The sequence below is a fragment of the Lepisosteus oculatus genome, chromosome 14 (genome assembly GCF_040954835.1).
Source record: "Lepisosteus oculatus isolate fLepOcu1 chromosome 14, fLepOcu1.hap2, whole genome shotgun sequence".
NCBI classification, from domain to species: Eukaryota; Metazoa; Chordata; class Actinopteri; order Semionotiformes; family Lepisosteidae; genus Lepisosteus; species Lepisosteus oculatus.
Window position 1 is genome coordinate 48171898 of NC_090709.1, and position 20832 is coordinate 48192729.

Here is a 20832-nt window from a genome sequence, read left to right on the forward strand (position 1 = left end):
AATGAAAGTTATGTAAGCTCTCACACAAAGCATTGAAGATTGGAATCTGAGTGTAAAAAAGCTACCCGTCTCCCAATGATAGGCAGGGATACACACCATGACTCAAATAGACTCAGCGAACTTTAACACCTATGATATTACGAGTGCTTTGCACGTGTCGAATTTCAAGAAGGAACTACTACAACAGTTGTGGATATAATTCATTACCATCGGCAAAGTCCAATACCGGCAACTTCTGAAAAAATAATGTTCACTCATGGAATTTGGTCTTTGAACGGCTGGCGGGAAAATTCATTTATACTCCTGTTGCACCCTCAGCTGAAACATGTTAAAATAACAACGCAGATTTGTTGGAGAACCTGACAAGAATTATTGGGTTAGCACTGTATGTATTCTGGTATATTTACTTTAATTTTAATATAAATGAAAACATGCATGCTGTATAATCTATTGTAATTTTAAAATATGTTAGCTGAGGATGCGAGGGGGGCTATTATACCTTGTGAAACACGCAAGGAACTGTAAAAAAGGCTGGTATTTGAATAAAATTGGCGATCACAAGAAAACCACAATTTATGTGGTATTATCATCAATATCCTTCAAAATCGACGTTCAAATGAAGGATTTGAAAAAACTATGAAAAAAGCAATAGTAGTAGGAGAGGATTTTGATTTTTGCTCTTCAAGTCAGTAGATCGACGTAGAGTTGCGCCCCTACAAACAGCACAAAGGATGAAACTCACCTCCTTCGTTATTGCTATGTTTGTGCAGGTGAAAGTAGCATTTGTGCTATTGAAAGCATCTCGGAAGATGAAGGTGCAGCCACTTCCACGTGTCATGATATCATTAGATCCGACGACAAGAGCTGAAGCCCCCCCAGTCCAAGCCAGCAATGTGAGGAAGATGGACATGGAGGAAGGTAGCGTGGCCGAGCGGTCTAAGGCGCTGGATTTAGGCTCCAGTCTCTCTGGGGGCGTGGGTTCGAATCCCACTGCTGCCAAATGTTAATGTTTTAAGACCTGCAATACGATCAGTAAAAGTGCTTTTTGTTAGGCTGCAGGAGGTGTTAAGAGATAAACTTTCTAAAAGACAGGCTTAACATCAAGGCAGAAAAAATATTTTGTTTTCTCAACAGAAATTCTCTTTGGCACGTTCAGCTTTATGTAGGGAACAACATCTGCCAAGATCACTTTTGAGGCAGTGCACATGATAGTGTACCGGCAAGTACAGTACATTCAATATTGGCTGTGGTGGTGAGCTGCTTTTGTCTGTGAAACTTTTAATTCTTCACGCCGAATCGTTGGCAGGGGTAACTCTTTGAACATAGCGCTCCATCAGAAGTACTTTGTTTGTGATCAAAAGAGATCAGAGGATTAACTTCATGAATTCACATAGCATACCTTACAGGAAAGATTTAAAAGGGGAATTGATGGTGCTTCCTGATGTTGTTCCTGTGGTTTCTTTGGATACAAAGGTGAATGTTCTTTGACGTTCTGCTAGAGTATCCACTGGGTGAGCTTTATCAATTAGCTCGGATAGGTCATCAGTGCTCCGTCTCCGGAAAATAATCAGCACTGTCGATCACGAGTTTACAGATTTCTCCAAATAACAACTATACATTTTAACCCAGCGGTTAGCATTCCTTCAATCCAATAGTTTTACTCTGGGTAAAAAGCAGCGCAATCTACAGAGAGATGATATTCAAATATTTCAGCGTTCTTATTGGATTACCTGTATGGAGATATCGCTCAGAATTCCTAATATGATTTTGAGTTCAGTTTTGCTTTACTACTTTCAGAGTCTTTTATTGACCTTGCTGAAGCAGAGAAATGACATAATCACAAATGCGACCTACCTGTGCTGCTGTTTCTGGTTAATAATTATTATTGGGTGGAAAAAAAAACAGCTCCTTGCATTAAGAGCAAGAGCAACCAACGTGCTCTCTTGTTGAGTTGGGTTTTTTCCGTGGTGCTCTTCCTCAGATGCAAAGTTATTTGGCGAGCAAGGACCTCTGAGAAGGAGCCTGAATCCGTCAAGAACTCTGAAATTCTAATATCGCACTACCGTCTTGTGTACAGAGATCTGCTTCTTCCTTTTTGAGTGTTTTGGTGTTTAAGAGCACACTTCCTACCTCGAATGTTAGTTTCAGGAGATGTGTTACCAGATCACAGATCATCTTGAAAAGATTTGGGATGCACTGGCTCAGTTATTTGAAGGAACGTATACCACCAACGCACTTCTGAGAAGCACCTGCACATTTTCGCAATCCTCTCTCTCACCTACAAAGTTATGAAGACACAGACAACCAACAAAAACTAATTTGATTCACTCAATTATTTGTCCATCTCTAAAGCCTGTGTGTATTGACAAGGCAATTCAAAAGCACATATTAAATAAGAACACGATCCTTCTTGTTACCATTCACGTGGTTGGAGCGTTGTTTCGCCCTTTAACATTCTTCTACAATATTTACAAAAGGGCTTTATCACTGGAGTTGTGTGCATCAGTCCATGAACATCAACTGTACTGCTGTTTTTCTATGCGTAATTTAATCGCAAGCACTTAAAAGATGCAAAAAGGTTTCAAAGAAAACATAATTGAAAGACAGTCGAGTAAGGAGGTAGAAAAACGCACTCCCCCATTGAAGAATCAACCACCGTCGCCCATGTGACTGGATATAAAAATAAATTATTCATTTCAATTATTCATGAAGGGTGGATTGTGGTCAGTAAACATATGCACATCTTTAAGTCAGTTCCACCATCTGTGCCATAGGGGATGTAGCTCAGTGGTAGAGTGCATGCTTTTCATGTATGAAGTCCTGAGTTCAATCTCTGGTGTCTCCAGATGTCTTATATTATTGTGCTCACATCGCAATCTTCTGTTGAGTAAGAACTCTTTGCTCGTGTTCATAGAGAGCCAGGTTTACACAATTAAATTCAGTCACACACGAAGTGCTACAGTCTTGCTCTGCTGTTTTAAATGTACCTCCAAAGCATTTCATTGTGTTAACTACCAAATGATTTGAACTAATTTTACGTCATATTCAGGAAATCCAGAGAAGGTCATCAGACTTTTAGTGGCTGCTGAAGAAAACACCTGTTGAATCTCACCAGGGATTTCTTGAGAGATCATTCAGCGAGCAAGTCCTCCCTCTGGACTCCAAATATTTTGGGTAAAACTGTTATTCACATACTCTAACGAAGAGAAACATTAGTGTCTTCCGGTGTGTGAGCCCATTTCTAAAAAAAAAAGTTATATAAATTGAATTGTTCTACTTTTTAGGCTTGCATAGTCTTATTAATATTTCAGTTAAATCTTTTTTTCTGTAGTAACATCAGTTGATATTAATATTAGTCCTGATTTATAATTTTTTTGTCATGGTTGATCTTAAATAATTTTGTAATTAGTTTCAGTTTTGAAAAATCATGCAGAGAAGCTACCAAAACTGGTAATGTTCATATAATGTGTAATGCAATAGCAGCATTTTGGGTTGAAAACAAAACGTATATCTTGGTATGAATCCTAACACTTCATAGACAGCGTTCTAGGACTTCTCGCTTCAGATAAAGTTGTCAATACATCATAGATTTCTACTCAATCAATATCAGCAGTGTTATCGCTACCGAACGCTAAATATAGATCCTGGCAATACTTCGTGAGATTTTCGTAAGAAAATCCAAAATACTACAGAAGGAATCAAATTTATATGTTTCTTTGGATCGAGAAGATGATCATTATGAGACTCAAAACATGCCTGTCTTTTCTTTTTTCGAGGACAAATGGATTATTGAGGTGTAAAGATGGGTTCAAAACCAAAATCACCTGCTATCGCTGCTGTTTCTTCAAATCCTTCAACTGATCATCGATATCGAGGAATAATATATAGTTTCTTCAAATCCTTCAACTGATCATCGACATAGAGAAATAATATTATACAATTGTGGTTTTCTGTTAATTGCCAATTTGACTAATTACATCTTCGTTTACAGATGTCTTGCATGTATCACAAGGTATAATAGTCGTCGTGTGTCCTCAGTTAAAATGTACGACAAAAGTACAACATTTATGGTTACATCCATATTAAAATGAAGGTAAATATACCAAGATATTAAAATACAATTGTACAGTTCTAACTTAATAATGCCTGTGAAGTTTTCCAAGAAATCCGAATTGTAATTTTGAAATATTATAGCTGAGAATGAAAAGAGAGTACAAAGATCAAATTCAATGAGTGAAAATGCACCAGTAGTTCTCTAAGCTGAGTTTCTTCCCTGAACATGACTTGCTTGCAAAGCACCAAGCAGCCTTGAACGGATCGCGGAAATCAAATATACAGTACAGATGGATTCAGAGTGTGCTTTCCAACTTTTGTGCAACATTTTCCTTTGATAGGGTGGAGTTGTCTTCACAATCTGGGTTAAATAAAAAGGAGTGACGTCAGTGTTAAACAGCTTTCCTTCTTGGAGAACAATGGTTGTGTTCCATATTTCTAATTATTTTGGTTTCAAGATCGCAATTTAGTGTGAAACATAAAAGCCAGCTGGATAAGCTTTATTAATTTCCCTCATGGGATCAATAAAGTATCTACAGCAGTGGTTCTCAAACTTTTTGGACCAAGTACCACCCCTAATCCAACCAAAGCATCCAAGTACCACCTACAAGTCATCATCTCATAGGAACCCCAGAAATTCTCAATGACCAACATGAGTGTACGTGCACATACTCACACATACATATAATAAATATTATAATAATGAACTTTATTTGATATAGCGCCTTTAAAGGTGACTTCTCAAAGTATTTTACAGAAAAAAAACATTAACAACAACTAATAAAAAAGCACCATTTCAGTGAGAGGGGTGAGCCTATTTAGTTGAGCAAAGGAGATGTGAATTAATTTTTCGAGCCTTGATACAATTCACAACAGAGTCTAACAGATATTAAATCATCAGGCATTTTCTTGACAGCAAAGGTCTCGCGGTGGATGTTGTAATGCGTACATTAATTTCTGGAGCAACCTCTCTAATTCGTGCAACTGCACCGTTATGTCGGCTTGTCATTGCTCTAGCACCGTCTGTACAAACTCAGATGCATTTTATCAAGTCGAGGTCGTTCTCTTCGATAAATTCATTCTGAAGCTGAAATATGTGCTCTCCTGTAGTTCCTGTTGGTAGCGGTTTACAGAACAGAAAGTCTTCATGGGACCCTCAAACTCGTATCTAACGTAAACGAGCAAATTGGCCAAATCGACTACAGACTCATCTAATTGCAGTGAAAAACATCTGCTCATCTTAACGCGCTCTATCAGTGTACTTTTGATATAATCCTTCATTTCAATAATTCTATGAATGACTGTGTCTTTCAGGGGAAGGGGGGCAGCAGGTCGAGCTGTTTAGCAGCTTTTTTTCCACACATAATACGTGTCAGCTCTTTTGCCAACGGTAAATAAGGTTCTTCAAAAATAGTGTAGCTTACCTGCTTTAGCAATCCGCAAGCTTTTTCCGCGTTTCCGTTTTTATTTCCGTATTTATTTAAAGTTTTTATTTCATGTGCATGGGAGCGAAACACAGAGACGCTCGGTGTATTTTTCTCAAATTCGAACAGTTCTTAAATATTTTTCTATCACGCTTTCGTGTGCTCACAAGATTGCCTGCGTTCGTAGCACGTATTTCTATGCATTCCTGTGTTTACAATGTTGGCATTGTTCCAAAATCACGCACATTCTCCTTTCTCCCTATTTGCTGGAGATACAATAGCTTTTTTAAATACAATTGGTCACTTGCATCCGTAGCACGCATTCCTATAGAGTGGTATAGAATTACAGAGTATCTCTTGTGTCCACTGAAGTATTAGCACGCACTGTATCGTAGTATGTAGGCTGCGTATTCGACAAGTATTAAAATACAAAATATGAAAACCCGTCCCGATTTTTCAGTGCACACTACACAGTTCCAGGGTCATTTGGCCCTGGTGGCACTCCACGTACCACTGCCGGTACGCGTACCACAGTTTGAGAACCACTGATCTACAGTATCTATAAATCTCTTACACGTCATTTACAATGGCTTTTCAACTAATAGCCCGTGCAGGGATCAAACCCTAGCTGTTGGTACAGTACGAGTTGCGTAAGGCTCTGTAACGCGCAGATGAGAAACTAACCTCTGCTTCTTCATTATATACACAGTGAGCTATATATGCGAGCTTACTGCCTCCTACGGGCTCTGTATTTGATTGCGGTACAAGACCGGCCGTGGAGATAAAGTGAGACGGGTGTGTACATTAAAAGGCTCATAGTGTCCCTGGGAGGGCTCAAACCACCACCCTTTTGGTTAACAACCGAACCACAAAGACTCATGTACAGCTTAACACTTCTCGGTCTCAGTGAAAGTGATACACTCCGTAAAATTTCCAGAGATTCATTTATTTTTAAAGGAAAATCACCAACAGCGGCCGAGATCTACTGGAGTTTTTTCATTCTATACTGCGATTTCTGAAGGGTTCTCTGTGAAAATACGAGTTTTGACGAGAAGGGATGGACATATAAGGTCAAAAGGCTTGAGGAATTGAACCTTAAGGTGAAGACTGCGGGTTCAGTAGCAGCAGAACCTGATCAGTATCAGTTGACTCCGATATACTTTGAAAATGAACTTGGGGATTTAGAGTCAGACGTGCTACCGTTGCACCATGGGGTACTTAATTAAAAAAAAAATAGAAAAAAAAATCAGTGTTCCTGGATCTGTAATTGAGAACAACACCTGCACAAGAGCTGCGCAGGAAGAATAAAATGTTGTCTGGGAAGAAGAGACTCTCTTCGGAGAGCTGCGCTCTTCACAGGAGATTTTTTTTTTTGTGAAGCTGATTTGTCTCCTTTGGGAAATTCAACAGCACTGACAACCGTGACTTCGTGGCGCAACGGTAGCGCGCCTGACTCCAGATCGGAAGGCTGCGTGTTCAAATCATGTCGAGGTCAGCTGTTACTTTTTCAGGTGCTGCTGGTCCTGAACACGGAATTCACCCCATGCAGTTGAATTCTATCTGTACACCACATAGATAATCAAAACAAAATAGAGCAGTACAGGACACGCAGTGTGGAGCTCACACAGGCTTACAGTCTCCAGCATTGGAGTGGAGGGGAAAAAATAACTTTTTTTTTTTAAAGAGAAAAGGCACAGTTCACATCTGCTTAACATCACGCCCAACTTTAGAGACAGCTACATCAGATAATGGAATCCCCGAAGTTTCAGATAACTTTTTTTAATACAGGTTCAAGCAAACCTGAAAGTTAATGAGTTTCCGGACACTTTTGTTTTATTAAAAAGTGCCTGAAGCCTGAAACTGTAATTTGAAAACAAAACCCGCTATTGGACATTAGCAGGTGCTTTTTGTAACGATTTGCTATTTCATGCTGGAAAACAAAGGAAACAGACCCAACGTTTGCTTTCAGGTGCGGTTCATTACATAATATACATCTATTACTGAGGAGCTTGAATAAAATTTACACGAGCCAGGTCGAAGTCGAACCTACAATCTTATGATCTGAAATCAGACGCGTTGTTTATTAAACTGCTGGCATTTCACATGACCCGAATTCCCCCATAGTGTGCTCAGCGCCGCTACTAGTAATGCACCGCTCCGTCTAAAATGAGTGACATGTGTTTTCTGAATTTTTATGAGTTTTAAAATATAATCTCTTTAAATCAGACAAGGGGTTTATGTTTCGCACTGAAATTCCGATTGACTGAGAATTCAAAGAAAGACTGTTTTCTTCCACAACACCGTATAATTATCACATCCACCAGACTCTCCAACCTCTCCAGATCTTGCTGGTCGAGCAATTGCTCCGATAAATTAGGTCACGTATCATGTTAAATCATTTCTTCTCAACACAACATTTCCTGGTGCACGTTTTCTCTATGAAAAAAAAGACATTTTTCCGTTGCACGATTTCTCGTTTTTTATCAAAGCGTACAGAAATAAAAAAGAAGAAGAAATAGTGTCGCAAAAGAACTCTGTCGCCCTTGGGAGATGTCAAACGCATTGGACATGAAAATGGCAGATAAAAGCCAGTTCTCTTCGTTTCTCAGTGTCGGGGCTGCTATGTAAAAGAGGCAATTTGCTCTGAGAGCAGGTTCAGCGCTTACTGAACGCAGATGTCTCAGAGCGGTGTGTCCAAGCGGCTGTAAAAGGTGAAGGTTGTCCTGTCACCGTAGCCTAGTTGGTTAAAGCGCTTCTCTATTAAACAAAAGAACCGAGATTCAAATCCCAGCCGTGTCTTTCTTCCTATCTTGTAGTACAGAACGTTTCATTTCGGGCAATCATAAAGGGCTTGATTTCGTTAAATGCATGTGTTCATTTCCTTTCTGGAAAACTTGTTTTTGATTAAATTCACACAGCTTGCGAAAAATGAAATTCAATTCTTGGTTATCAGTGCAGAAGAAATATTACAGGCTGGCAAAATAAACGGGAAGAGTTTTTTGTTTTAACCGAAAACTTGTGATTCGAGAAATGACCTTACCAGTCAGTCTCTGTGGCGCAATCGGTTAGCGCGTTCGGCTGTTAACCGAAAGGTTGGTGGTTCGAGTCCACCCAGGGACGGGGTTCTTTTGCAATATAAACATTGTCTTCAGTCGATTGGATTTCTCAGCGAAACCTTAACCATTTTAATATTTGCAGGAAATGCGAGTGTTTAACACGTGTCAGGGTCACCGGGAAATGTCTAATAATGCCCAACATTGCAACGCCCCAGAAAACCATATTCACTCAAAAAAAATTATCGTCGAATCTTCATTTATACTCCAGTTGAATCCTCTGCTGAAATATTTTAAAAATACAATGCAGATTTGTTTGAGAACTTGACAAGCATTCTTACAATAGCACTGTGCAGTTGGATTTTGATATTTTGACATATTTACCTTAATTTTAAACATAAATACTATACAGTCTATTGTAATTTTAAAATATGTTAGCTGAGGATGCAAAGGGGTGAAAGGGAAAGGTCAAAGGGTATAGTAAAAACAAGGTTAGGATTGGTGGAGGTGGTAGGGGTGTTGATGGTTTTTCTCTTGTCATGGAAATATAACTATTAATTTTAAAGGATCACTTACTGACGTCAGACAGCTGCCAATTCTCCAGACGCGTCTCTGGAAGGATAAACAGTTTATCCTCCGAGGTTCGTCCAATTTGCTAAATGGATGGAGTTTCAGCAGCCGTTCGCGCTCAGGTTTGTGATCCCGGACGAGCCCCCAAATTGTCATGGAAATATAACTATCAAGGAAGCCACAAGAGAGAGTTCTCACCTGAGTAAGGTCTTTATTTCAATATTGCAATATTGGGAGCCCTGCAAAGTGCAACCAGAGACTCAATTTGTTACAAGCAGTACAGGGTTTTTATAAGACGTTGCGCTGTAAAAAAGTTCAGCACTTGGTCCCTACTAAAACTTCCCCTTTCTCTAAGAGAAAACAGATTACATCATAGAGCGAGAGAAGAAAAACTAGATTTGTTATTCAAAGCTTATCAGTTACTTTCAGCTAATTCTAATGACCCAGACAGCATATATTGTTTTGGTACATTGTCTTCTAAACTAACCTAAACAGTGTACTTTGTTGACGAACTGTTTTCTAAAATTCTGCACGCACTGTAGCACAGCAGTTACATCCTTGAAATATATTATCTAAAAGCACCAATATATTTTTTCAAAGCTCTCTACATTTTTAAGAATCAATTTACTTATTAGATTTCCACTTCACCGCCATCATGCAAGCAAACTACATAAATATGAGAAAACACGCAAGAGAGTTGTCACTCAGAGTGTCGAAGGGTCGATGTATACTGGGGCTCAGTTGAAATGCAACGTCAGGACTTTTCCGAATTATGTCACACGAAGAGAGCACAGCCCTTTCCGCCCTGCCGCGTGTGTCTCGGTAACTCGCTGTGATCGTATAGTGGTCAGTACTTTGCGTTGTGGCCGCAACAACCCCGGTTCGAATCCGGGTCACGGCAGAATAAGGGCGTCTGCTTTTACTACTCGCACGAATGAAGGCAAAAAAAAGCCAATCGATGTGAACGAACGGCGCTTTACAGAAAAAGACTGCCTGACTGGATCGTTCATGAACGACAGAGGCCACTCCGACCTCTTCTCGGTTTTCTTCAATGACTTACTAAGGATCTTCACATTCGCCCATGCAGGGGAAGCCAGTTACACCAAAGCAAACGCAGGAAAGTGCATTTCAAGTAGAGACCAGGAGGGACTTGTTTACACCGAGAGTGGGCGGAGAATGGAACAATGCGCCCAGCCCTGTTGCTGGAGCCGATTCTTGATGAGCTCTTGGGCTCACTAAGAGGCCCCCGCTGGATGCTAATCTTTCTGTTGTTCTTGCAGGTCCTGCGCTGCTTTTGAGCCGACAGAGCTCGTCCTGGTCTGTCGGCACAGCCCAATTGCAAATGATCGGCTCCGCGTACAGAAGGAACGTGCGTTTGGTACAAGAGTGCACGAAGGCACCGGAAATACATTGGGAACAAATGACCGGTCGCTCAAGACCTCTGTGAAGTACAGGAGCGTGCAAAACGAGGTCTCGAACCGGGGACCTTTCGCGTGTTAGGCGAACGTGATAGCCGCTACGGAAACCTGCAGGGACTGCTGCTGGTGTCTCGCTTGCGTTTCGGGCTGAGAAAGGGACGCGTCACTTTAGGAAGGGGGTGCTGGAGAGAGGAACAAAGGGCGCGATGAAACAAAATGCCGAAACCCGGGATCGAACCAGGGACCTTTAGATCTTCACTCTAACGCTCTCCCAACTGAGCTATTTCGGCGGTGTGCAAAGCCCATAGCCACCTGCTCCAGCCTTCCTGTGTTGTGGCATGAGCGCACCAAGAGTAGCGGGAGAGTGTTGTAGGAACGTCACTCAGAAGGAAAGCCACCCAGCTGCGCCCTCTGAGCTCTGTCCAGCGCATCTTCCTCGCATGGACTCCTGCCTGCGACGGGCAGGAAACAATTAGCAAGAACAGAACGACACCCCATGGGTGTCTCATGACCGCACCTTAGGTTGTGACACGTGCAGGTGTGAGGGGTTGCCGGGCTACTTTGGAGCAGAGCTTGGGCGGAGGGGGGGCGGGAAAGCAGACAAAAAGGTGACACCTCAAGGTCTGCACGATCACAGCTCTCCGCCACCCAAGGCTTCCGCTCGATAAGCTACTGGACACACCCGCCCCTCCTCACACAGACCGTGGAAAAGCCCCCGAGTGGGAGGGCTCTCTTTTCCTCCCAGGAGCTCTTGGACACGACGCACAGACAGGGCGCGGGGAGCCGCCGCCTGCAAACACGGCTCCAGGCAGGACTCCACTCCGCAGGAGCCGCAGAGCAGAGGAGATGAGGGCAGCTTAGCTCCTGTGCAGAGACCTGAGCTGTTGTTGCTGTGGATGCTGTCTTTTCTGCACTCGGGGTAGGAGTGAATGTTGAGTTGCCCTTAGAAATGAAGCAGAGCACTTCAAGGGCACGGGTGTGTGTGTGTGCGCCCTGGTGATTCTGGGAGACAGATCGAACCTGGGCTAAAAGAGAGGGGGCTTAGCCCTCTTCCATTTGCTAGTTTAAAGTTGTACAACCCATCTGTATCTGCTAGGCGGCGCAGTCGTCGTGCACAAAGAACGCTTTGAAAAGCGTCAAAAGGCAAGTCATTCCGAGTTGGTCGTTTGTGTTTTCCGTTCAGACGCGAAATGCTGAAATGATCTCTCGGCTCCTCGGTTGTCATTTCTGCTCCGTAAAGGGATCACAGCACGCGTCGGCTTCCAGCATGCTGGGTCGGGACACGATGCCGGGGGTTGGCGAGAGCGATGTCTTCCTCGTTGGTAAAGTGGCAAGTATCCCCGCCTGTCACGCGGGAGACCGGGGTTCGATTCCCCGACGGGGAGTAGCTTTTCTTTCACCTCCTTAGAGAAAGGACTGCCTTTCACTTCTCTGTTTTCTTTCACAGCGTCGTGCACCTTTTCATTGCTCTCGCTTTCAGAGCCTCCGCACGGCACACGACTCGACATCAGGAAGCACATTGAAGTGAAAGCAGGAAGCGCTGCTACATGCACTGTGCAGATCCCGCCACACTAAGAGGTGAGTGGGTCTGTTCGATGCACAAAGAACGCTTTGAGAAGCGTCAAAGGCAAGTCATTCCGAGTTGGTCGTTTGTGTTTTCCGTTCAGACGCGAAATGCTGAAATTATCTCTCGGCTCCTCGGTTGTCATTTCTGCTCCGTAAAGGAATCACAGCACGCGTCGGCTTCCAGCACGGTGGGTCGGGACACGATGCCGGGGGTCGGAGAGAGCGATGTCTTCCTCGTTAGTATAGGACCTGTCACCTGTCCCCACCTGTCACGCGGGAGACTGGGGTACATCAGGACGCGCCTTGAAGTGAAAGCAGGATGCGCTGTGACATGCACTGTGCAGATCCCGCCACACTAAGAGGTGAGTGGGTCTGTTCGATCACAGCGCTAGGCGAATCCCCAATCCCCTTTTGTGCCTGGCGACAAAAGATGTCTTTTTCCGCCCGGTCTCGAACCGGGGACCTTTCGCGTGTTAGGCGAACGTGATAACCACTACACTACGGAAACGGTGGTAAGACGTGCCCAGCGGCCAAGTGCTGAGCTTCGCCAATGCGATTCAGCTGCTTCCAGTGCCTTTATTGGAGTGCGCTGATGGACCGTGCTCTCTCTCCAGAGACCAGCACGCCTGTCATGGACGGAGCAGGAAAGGCGGCGCCACATTCTACAGCCCTCTCCACGCAATCGACGAAATCGGGCTACTGAAGTGGAGAAAATCGCCTCTCCGGAAAGTGCAAATATCATCTTGGAGACTATAAATCCTATTGCCGAAGGTCAGCCCTGTCTACCAGAGTAACCCTCCCACAGCGATGATCAGCTCGTCTCACACGCGAGAAGTTTCGGTTGGAAACAAGCGCCCCCTCTTCTCGCACGTTTTGCACGTTCGAGTAGTTTTAAGGCGGCTCTTTCGTACACGGTGCTGATCTTTTGGAAAGCAGGAGGCAAAACCGAGTCGAACCACCTGGGTGAAAACCAGGAACCCTAACCGCTAGACTATATGGCAGCGAACAACCATGCTGTTCCTGGCATCATGCAAGCAAACTACGTAAATATGAGAAAACACACAAGAGAGTTGTCACTCAGAGTGTCGAAGGGTCGATGTATACTGGGGCTCAGTTGAAATGCAACGTCAGGACTTTTCCGAATTATGTCACACGAAGAGAGCACAGCCCTTTCCACCCTGCCACGTGTGTCTCGGTAACTCGCTGTGATCGTATAGTGGTCAGTACTTTGCGTTGTGGCCGCAACAACCCCGGTTCGAATCCGGGTCACGGCAGAATAGGGGCGTTTGCTTTTACTACTCGCACGAATGAAGGCAAAAAAAAAGCCAATCGATGTGAACGAACGGCGCTTTACAGAGGAGTACTGCCTGACTGGATCGTTGATGAACGACAGAGGACACTCCGACCTCTTCTCGGTTTTCTTCAATGACTTACTAAGGATCTTCTTCACATTCGCCCATGCAGGGGAAGCCAGTTACACCAAAGCAAATGCAGGAAAGTGCATTTCAAGCAGAGACCAGGAGGGACTTGTTTACACCGAGAGTGGGCGGAGAATGGAACAATGCGCCCAGCCCTGTTGCTGGAGCCGATTCTTGATGAGCTCTTGGGCTCACTAAGAGGCCCCCGCTGGATGCTAATCTTTCTGTTGTTCTTGCAGGTCCTGCGCTGCTTTTGAGCCGACAGAGCTCGTCCTGATCTGTCGGCACAGCCCAATTGCAAATGATCGGCTCCGCGTACAGAAGGAACGTGCGTTTGGTACAAGAGTGCATGAAGGCACCGGAAATACATTGGGAACAAATGACCTCAAGACCTCTGTGAAGTACAGGAGCGTGCAAAATGAAGCTGTTTCCACCCGGTCTCGAACCGGGGACCTTTCGCGTGTTAGGCGAACGTGATAGCCGCTACACTACGGAAACCTGCAGGGACCGCTGCTGGTGTCTCGCTCGCGTTTCGGGCTGAGAAAGGGACGCATCACTTTAGGCAGGGGGCGCTGGAGAGAGGCACAAAGGGCGCGATGAAACAAAATGCCGAAACCCGGGATTGAACCAGGGACCTTTAAATCTTCAGTCTAACACTCTCCACACCCACCTGCTCCAGCCTTCCTGTGTTGTGGCATGAGCGCACCAAGAGTAGCGGGAGAGTGTTGCAGGAACGTCTCTCAGAAGGAAAGCCACCCAGCTGCGCCCTCTGAGCTCTGTCCAGCGCATCTTACTCGCATGGACTTCTGCCTGCGACGGGCAGGAAACAATTAGCAAGAACAGAACGACACCCCACGGGTGTCTCATGACCGCACCTTAGGTTGTGACACGTGCAGGTGTGAGGGGTTGCCGGGCTACTTTGGAGCAGAGCTTGGGCGGAGGGGGGGCGGGAAAGCAGACAAAGAGGTGACACCTCAAGGTCTGCACGATCACAGCTCTCCGACGCCCCAGGCTTCCGCTCGATAAGCTACTGGACACACCCGCCCCTCCTCACACAGACCGTGGAAAAGCCCCCGAGTGGGAGGGCTCTCTCTTCCTCCCAGGAGCTCTTGGACACGACGCACAGACAGGGCGCGGGGAGCCTCCGCCTGCAAACACGGCTCCAGGCAGGACTCCACTCCGCAGGAGCCGCAGAGCAGAGGAGATTGGGGCAGCTTAGCTCCTGTGCAGAGACCTGAGCTGTTGTTGCTGTGGATGCTTTCTTTTCTGTTCTCGGGGTAGGACATCAGGAAGCACATTGAAGCGCCGCGACATGCACTGTACAGATCCCGCCACTACTGGGCCCGATTTCCCCGGATCGAAACCGGGCGGAAACAGGCCCGTTTCGTTTGTTGCCACGCACACTGTTTGGGGATTCGCCTAGCGCTGTGATCCAACAGACCCACTTACCTCTTAGTGTGGCGGGATCTTCACAGTGGATGTCGCAGCGCATCCTGCTTTCACTTCAATGCGTGTCCTGATGTACCCCGGTCTCCCGCGTGACAGTTGGGGATACTTGCCACTATACTAACGAGGAAGACATCGCTCTCTGCTTAGTGTGAAAAACACTTACTTGCAGCATTGTGGGTGCTGTGGTTTAAATGCTATTGGTTTGTGAACAGTATACCCCTATCCCAGTGCATTGTGCCACATTAAATAAACGCACGAGAAAAAGAGATTCAGAACGCAAAGCTGTGTCAGTGTTCTGTTTAAAAAATCGGTTTGAACATCATGGGATCTGTTTTTAATAAGGTGCTGAGTAAAGAATATTTTAATCTTCCTGCTGTCAGTAGTATTGTGCATATAGTTGACTCTTACCTGAATGAAAACAGGACGTAAAGGAAGGGTTTGAGAATTCAGACAAAGCTTTATTCGTGTGCTTACAGTCTGAGTAATTGGAGACTGCAATATTCTGTTGCCTATTGTCATATATGCGTTTTTCGCATGAAGCCGTATTGAACAGTATTTCTCGCGTTGTGAACTTGTGTATACAGCGGTCCCCCGGGTTCCAGTTAGTGCGTAATTACTCATCGATGAAAAACCATAGGTTTAAAAAAAGATAATTAGCTCACTGATACTTTGATGTAGAGGCTGTGGAAATATCTACATGTCGTGGTCTTTAAAATGCATTTGGTTTGAAGGTGTTCTGTGCTTCCGTTGCGAAGATATGGACAAAAGAATATTCGTGATTGGTCAAAAAAATGTCATATAAACGAAAATGTACAGGCTGAGAAAGCATTCACAATGTATTTTATACACAAAGCAAGTATTCTCGCGATTCTAAGAGGTTTCATGTAAACACTACAGGCGTGCCAAAATCGTTTTCGAAGTTCAAGCTAACTTTACCACGGGAAAATGTCATATAAACGAAAAAGTAAAGGCTGAGAAAGCATTGACAACGTATTTTATACACAAAGCAAGTATTCTCGCGATTCTAAGAGGTTTCGTGTAAACGCTACAGGCGTCCCAAAATCGTTTTCGAACTTCAAGCTAACTTTACCCCGGTCTGGTACCATAGGTCACGCAGCTTAAAATCCCAGTCATGTTTTTTTTCCTATCTTGTGGTACATAACGTACCATTTCGGACTATCACAAAGGGCTTGATTTCGTTAAATGCATGTATTCATTTCCTTTCTGGAAAACTTTCAAGAAATTCACACAGCTTGCGAGAAATGAAATTCAATTCTTGATTATCAGTGCAGAAGAAATATTGCTAGCTGGCAATTTTTTTTTTTAACCGGAAAGTTGTGATGTGAGACCACCATTCCGTCTGTGTGGCGTGTTCGGTTGTTCACCCAGGGACGTGTTTCTTATGTGATGTAAACATTGTCTTTGCAAAGGTCGATTGGATTTCTCAGCGAAACCTTTACCATTTTAATATTTGCAGGAAATGTGAGTGCTTAACAGGTGTCAGAATCACCAGGAAATGTCCAATTACTGTATGCCCAACGTCGCAACTCCCCAGAAAACCATATTCACCCTAAGAAAAAGTCGAGTCGTCATTTATACCCCCGTTGCATCCTCTGCTGAAATATTTTAAAAATACAATGCAGATTTGTTTAAGAACATGCAAGCATTGTTACATTAGCACCGTGCATTTGGACTTCGATATTTTGACATATTTACCTTAATTTTAAACATAAATACTGTACAATCTATTGTAATTTTGTTGTACTATTAAAATATGTTAGCTGAGGATGCAAAGGGGTGAAAGGGAAAGGTCAGAGGGTGTAGTAACACCAAGATTAGGATTGGTGGAGGTGATAAGGGTGTTGATGTTTTTTCTCTGTAGAGGATTTTGAGTTTTTTATCCTTCTCTGAAGTGAGAAACTGGAAGAGTTGGGAGTTGAGGGATCTGATGAGGTTAGTTATGAAAGGAAGTTGATATGGAGCTGTAAGCCGTAAAAACTCCTTAATGTCTTTGATGTTGTCATCAGTGATAAACTGCACTCAGCAAAGATAAAAAGAAAATTATCTTTGCTTACTGCCCTGTCTTTCTCACACATCAAGAAGGCTCCATAGCCGAAACATTGTGATTCTTTTCTTCTCTTTTCAGCTGGAATAGTCCTTTACTTGTTCCTTTGCAGCCTACGCATGCTGACGCAGCTACTCACCTGATATCTAACATTCTATAATCACAACTATGAATGTCCACTTTGGGTATTTTTTCCATGCTTATTTATTATTATTATTATTTATTCTGTCATTGAAGCATATTTTATGTCATACTGAAGTGTCATAATCACTGAAAAAATATTTTTTTCATTTAGAAAGTAAGAAAATGATAAATCACTAGGAATTGCATTTAGCCTGTTCTGATCTAGATTTTCTATATACTTTAACATGCCATGTGCACAATGTCACAACTCATAAATGAAACAGTGAAGTGTTGTAATTACAAATGTACATAGCGTCGGGACATTGAGATGTTTTGGTAATGAGGAAGGAGGGACATGCAATGTTCACAGGGTCAAATTTATAAAACGCTACAGTAAAATTTCTTGTATTTCGGGATTATGAGAGCCTGTTACATTGTGTCTCACACCTCAGTGTCAGAATTTTGAGACATTTTTATAACCAGGGGTGGGTTCATAGCAATAAGCAGAAAGTGCGATCATCCTTTGCTCATCCTCGGTTAACCATATATTCTCATATGCCATGTTCTGAATGTCCCATTTAAAACTGCTATATTAAAATTAAGACTTTTTATGATCAGAAGGCAAGGTTGTGGTAAATATGCATAAAGTGAAAGTGAACTTTGTCTTGTTATTGTGAGTTTTGAAAATTGGTTTTCGATTTTCTGAAATGTGTTTCACACAAAAATGCTATTTGGATAGTCACTACTTATATATTCCCCTTTACTGAGGATATGTACAGTAATCATCCCGATTAGTATTTTTTTTTAAATTACTGTAGAGAGCCATCAGAAAGGGAATGAAAACTTGCATTAAACAAAATCAAGCTGCATGTAATCATCCATAGTGAAACATTTTGTAAGACAAGACAAGAAGAAAGACACTGCTGGGATTTGAGCGCAGAATCTCCTGTTTAATAGGAAAACACTTTAACCAAATCAGCCAAGATGCTGTCAGAGTATTAACATCATGTCTGCATCAGTGATTACAGCTGACTATCGCTGGAGGACAGTGAAGTCAGCCTGCATAATGAGGGGGAAGAGACTGACCTCTGTGATGCACTATAGAGTTACACTAACCTTCTATCCAACTGTTCTATGCTGCATTCTATCCTAGTGGTAAATATTGGTTTCCGTGCGTGTAATATTCCTTTTTTTGTCAAATGTTTTCAAGCACAAATTTTGCTGTTGAAAATAAGCCTTGTGGTTTTCAATGTTGTGATCACTTTCCCCCCAGTGTCACCCAAATTGATACATTGTGCTTTGGCAATTCTTCAGGCTATATAGTTTAGAGGAGCTCAGTTGAATTAGTTTGCGTATATAAAGTATTTCTTTTCCCTTTAATCCTTCAAAACATATTACATTTTCAAAACATTGTATCTTTCTTCCTACTAATTGTAGCGGCAATGCTTGTTAATAAGACAGAATTAAGTGTTGCTGTGCTTTCCCAAATGAGGCCCGATCTCTCTCTTCACCTCTGTGGTGCAGCCACAGAGAAGCTATTCATGCAGGCTGATTTAAAGATTTTTTCTTTTGATAAGGGACAGCTCCCAAATGGGGATGCATTTAGCTAAGCCTGGCTATCATGATCAATGGGCATCCATTGGCGCCTATCTGTCTAGGGAGTGCCAGATGGACATCTGGACTGCATTCCTAAGTGTCAGGAGTAAGTGACTCATATCTCACCTTGATCAACCAATCAGGGACTGGTAGGGCCGAGTAACCCACGTGGGTCTCTGATGCCCATGAAACTTTCATCCAATGAACGAGCTGAAGTTCCTCCAGGTAAAAACAGGCAACAAAGAACTCCAAGACTATTCTAAAGGGAATTCAAAGGAGAATTCCAGGAGTGTGAGACAATTCCAGGGCAGGACGGCCCAGGAGCAGAAAGGCTCCCAAGGGCAGGACATTCTCGCAGAGCGCCTCCTGACCATCCTGAGACTCAGCCCGGACAACCACGGAACGGCCAGTGTGTCCGAGTGCCAGAACTTTCCTTTGTTCTAAGAGTCTAGAGCGGAGGTTGCCAGAGAGTAACCAGAGGATCCACCTGAGGTTAGCACCAGCAGCAGGCCTCGTGAACAGGTCGGAACTATGGACAGCTGAATCACTATTCAGAACTAGCTCTTCATCAGGAACGAACCGGTCCTCTTCCTAACTTGCTGGGACTCACAGTCATCTTTTCTCCTGTGTGCAAACTTTGCTAGTTAAAGCCAACACTAACTAGCCGGTCAGTGAGCATCAGCAGCGCACCGTCGCAAGCCGCACAGCACAGCCTGGCACCGAGCCAGAGAGTGCGGATTGGACAGCAACAGCCTGCAACTGTTTCTTTGTGCCCGCAGGAGATCTGAATCCCCAGAGATTGGATGAGTATTCAACTTCACTGCATTACTGCTCGAGAATTCAATTGTTATCCCAACAAGAGTTATGTACTTGTTTTGAGTATCTAATGTAGAAGTTATAACCAAGTTCAATTACGAAACGGTTTAAATGAATGATATACTGAATGTATGTCCTCTTGATATATGTAACTCTTTGTAACTGACTGAATATATACCTTTTGTATTCTGATAACCCTCTCGATAAGATCTGTTTATATGCATATTCTATGTATCAATAAATGTATCCTCGTGTATTAGTACCTGTGTGTGTGCGTTGTTTGAGTTATATTGCATGGTTGGATTCTAAAGCCATCAAAAGAAACAATTTTGTGATTTACTGCTACAATTAATAATTGTCCAAGTAAATGCCCAAACCCTACAGAAGCATGCAAGAAAATGTGATCATTACCTATGGAATTTCCCACCAGTGTTGTGAGATCAAGATTTCAGTGGAGCACTGTCGTCTACGTCTTTAGCTACATGAGTTGGACATCCTCTTGTACACGGAAAGCAGATTGAGATCCTCTGACATGAAAAGTGCCAGATAAAAGCCGTTTCTCATCCTTTCTCTTAGTGGTGGAGCTATCGCATGTAAATGAGGCAACTTGCAAGGCGAGCAGGCTCGGTGCACACCGAACGCAGATGTCTCAGAGCAGTTGAGACGTGTCCAAGTGGCTGTCAAAGGACAGCACTTTGCCGGCGCCGTGGCTTAGTTGGCTAAAGCGCCTGTCTAGTAAACAGGAGATCCTGGGTCTGATTCCCAGCGGTGCCTTTCTTCCTGTCTTACTGTACAGAATTTATCCTTATTGGCAAATCCCATGCCTTTTCATTCAGGTGAATGCAAGTGTTCGTTTCCTTTCTGGAACAACTTGTTTTGAAAGAAATCTATACAGCTTGCGAAAGATGAAACACAAATCTTGCTTATCAGTGAAGAAGAGGAACTCCCAGCAGGCCAGCTAATACCAGCAAAGTTTTTTTTTCACCCTAACCCAGAGAATGGAGAAAAGCGAGGCGCCTGTGGCTCTGCAGTGTAATCAGTTCGCGAGTTTGGCGGTTAACTGAAAGAGTGGTAAATGGAGCTCGCCCCAGCCCGTCCTTATTCTTTTAAAGAGGATAAAAAATTAACTTCGCCGCCATTACTACCAGCTTTAAAAGACTGCCATGGGCACGGAAAAAAACACACTACAGATGACTTTTCTGGAACCGAAGCAGAGATTCCTTTACAAACCAACTGATAAAGCTCAGCCAGTGAATACTGTTAACAGAATGTGAAAGCACG

The 20832-nt window shown here is 43.4% G+C and overlaps 9 non-coding genes across 9 annotated transcripts; 6 read left to right on the top strand and 3 right to left on the bottom strand.

Moving 5' to 3' along the window:
* The first annotated feature begins 917 nt into the window (after positions 1–917).
* On the top strand, positions 918–999 carry trnal-uag (transfer RNA leucine (anticodon UAG)). The gene has a single exon. It is a non-coding gene; the product is annotated as a tRNA-Leu (tRNA).
* A 5901-nt stretch (positions 1000–6900) lies between these two features.
* On the top strand, positions 6901–6972 carry trnaw-cca (transfer RNA tryptophan (anticodon CCA)). The gene has a single exon. It is a non-coding gene; the product is annotated as a tRNA-Trp (tRNA).
* A 1551-nt stretch (positions 6973–8523) lies between these two features.
* On the top strand, positions 8524–8597 carry trnan-guu (transfer RNA asparagine (anticodon GUU)). The gene has a single exon. It is a non-coding gene; the product is annotated as a tRNA-Asn (tRNA).
* A 1332-nt stretch (positions 8598–9929) lies between these two features.
* On the top strand, positions 9930–10001 carry trnah-gug (transfer RNA histidin (anticodon GUG)). The gene has a single exon. It is a non-coding gene; the product is annotated as a tRNA-His (tRNA).
* Positions 10002–10735: 734 nt separating this feature from the next.
* Positions 10736–10808, bottom strand: trnaf-gaa (transfer RNA phenylalanine (anticodon GAA)). Its single transcript has one exon. It is a non-coding gene; the product is annotated as a tRNA-Phe (tRNA).
* A 1711-nt stretch (positions 10809–12519) lies between these two features.
* trnav-aac (transfer RNA valine (anticodon AAC)) lies at positions 12520–12592 on the bottom strand. The gene has a single exon. It is a non-coding gene; the product is annotated as a tRNA-Val (tRNA).
* A 694-nt stretch (positions 12593–13286) lies between these two features.
* On the top strand, positions 13287–13358 carry trnah-gug (transfer RNA histidin (anticodon GUG)). Its single transcript has one exon. It is a non-coding gene; the product is annotated as a tRNA-His (tRNA).
* A 569-nt stretch (positions 13359–13927) lies between these two features.
* Positions 13928–14000, bottom strand: trnav-aac (transfer RNA valine (anticodon AAC)). Its single transcript has one exon. It is a non-coding gene; the product is annotated as a tRNA-Val (tRNA).
* Positions 14001–20251: 6251 nt separating this feature from the next.
* trnat-agu (transfer RNA threonine (anticodon AGU)) lies at positions 20252–20325 on the top strand. The gene has a single exon. It is a non-coding gene; the product is annotated as a tRNA-Thr (tRNA).
* The last annotated feature ends 507 nt before the right edge of the window (positions 20326–20832 follow it).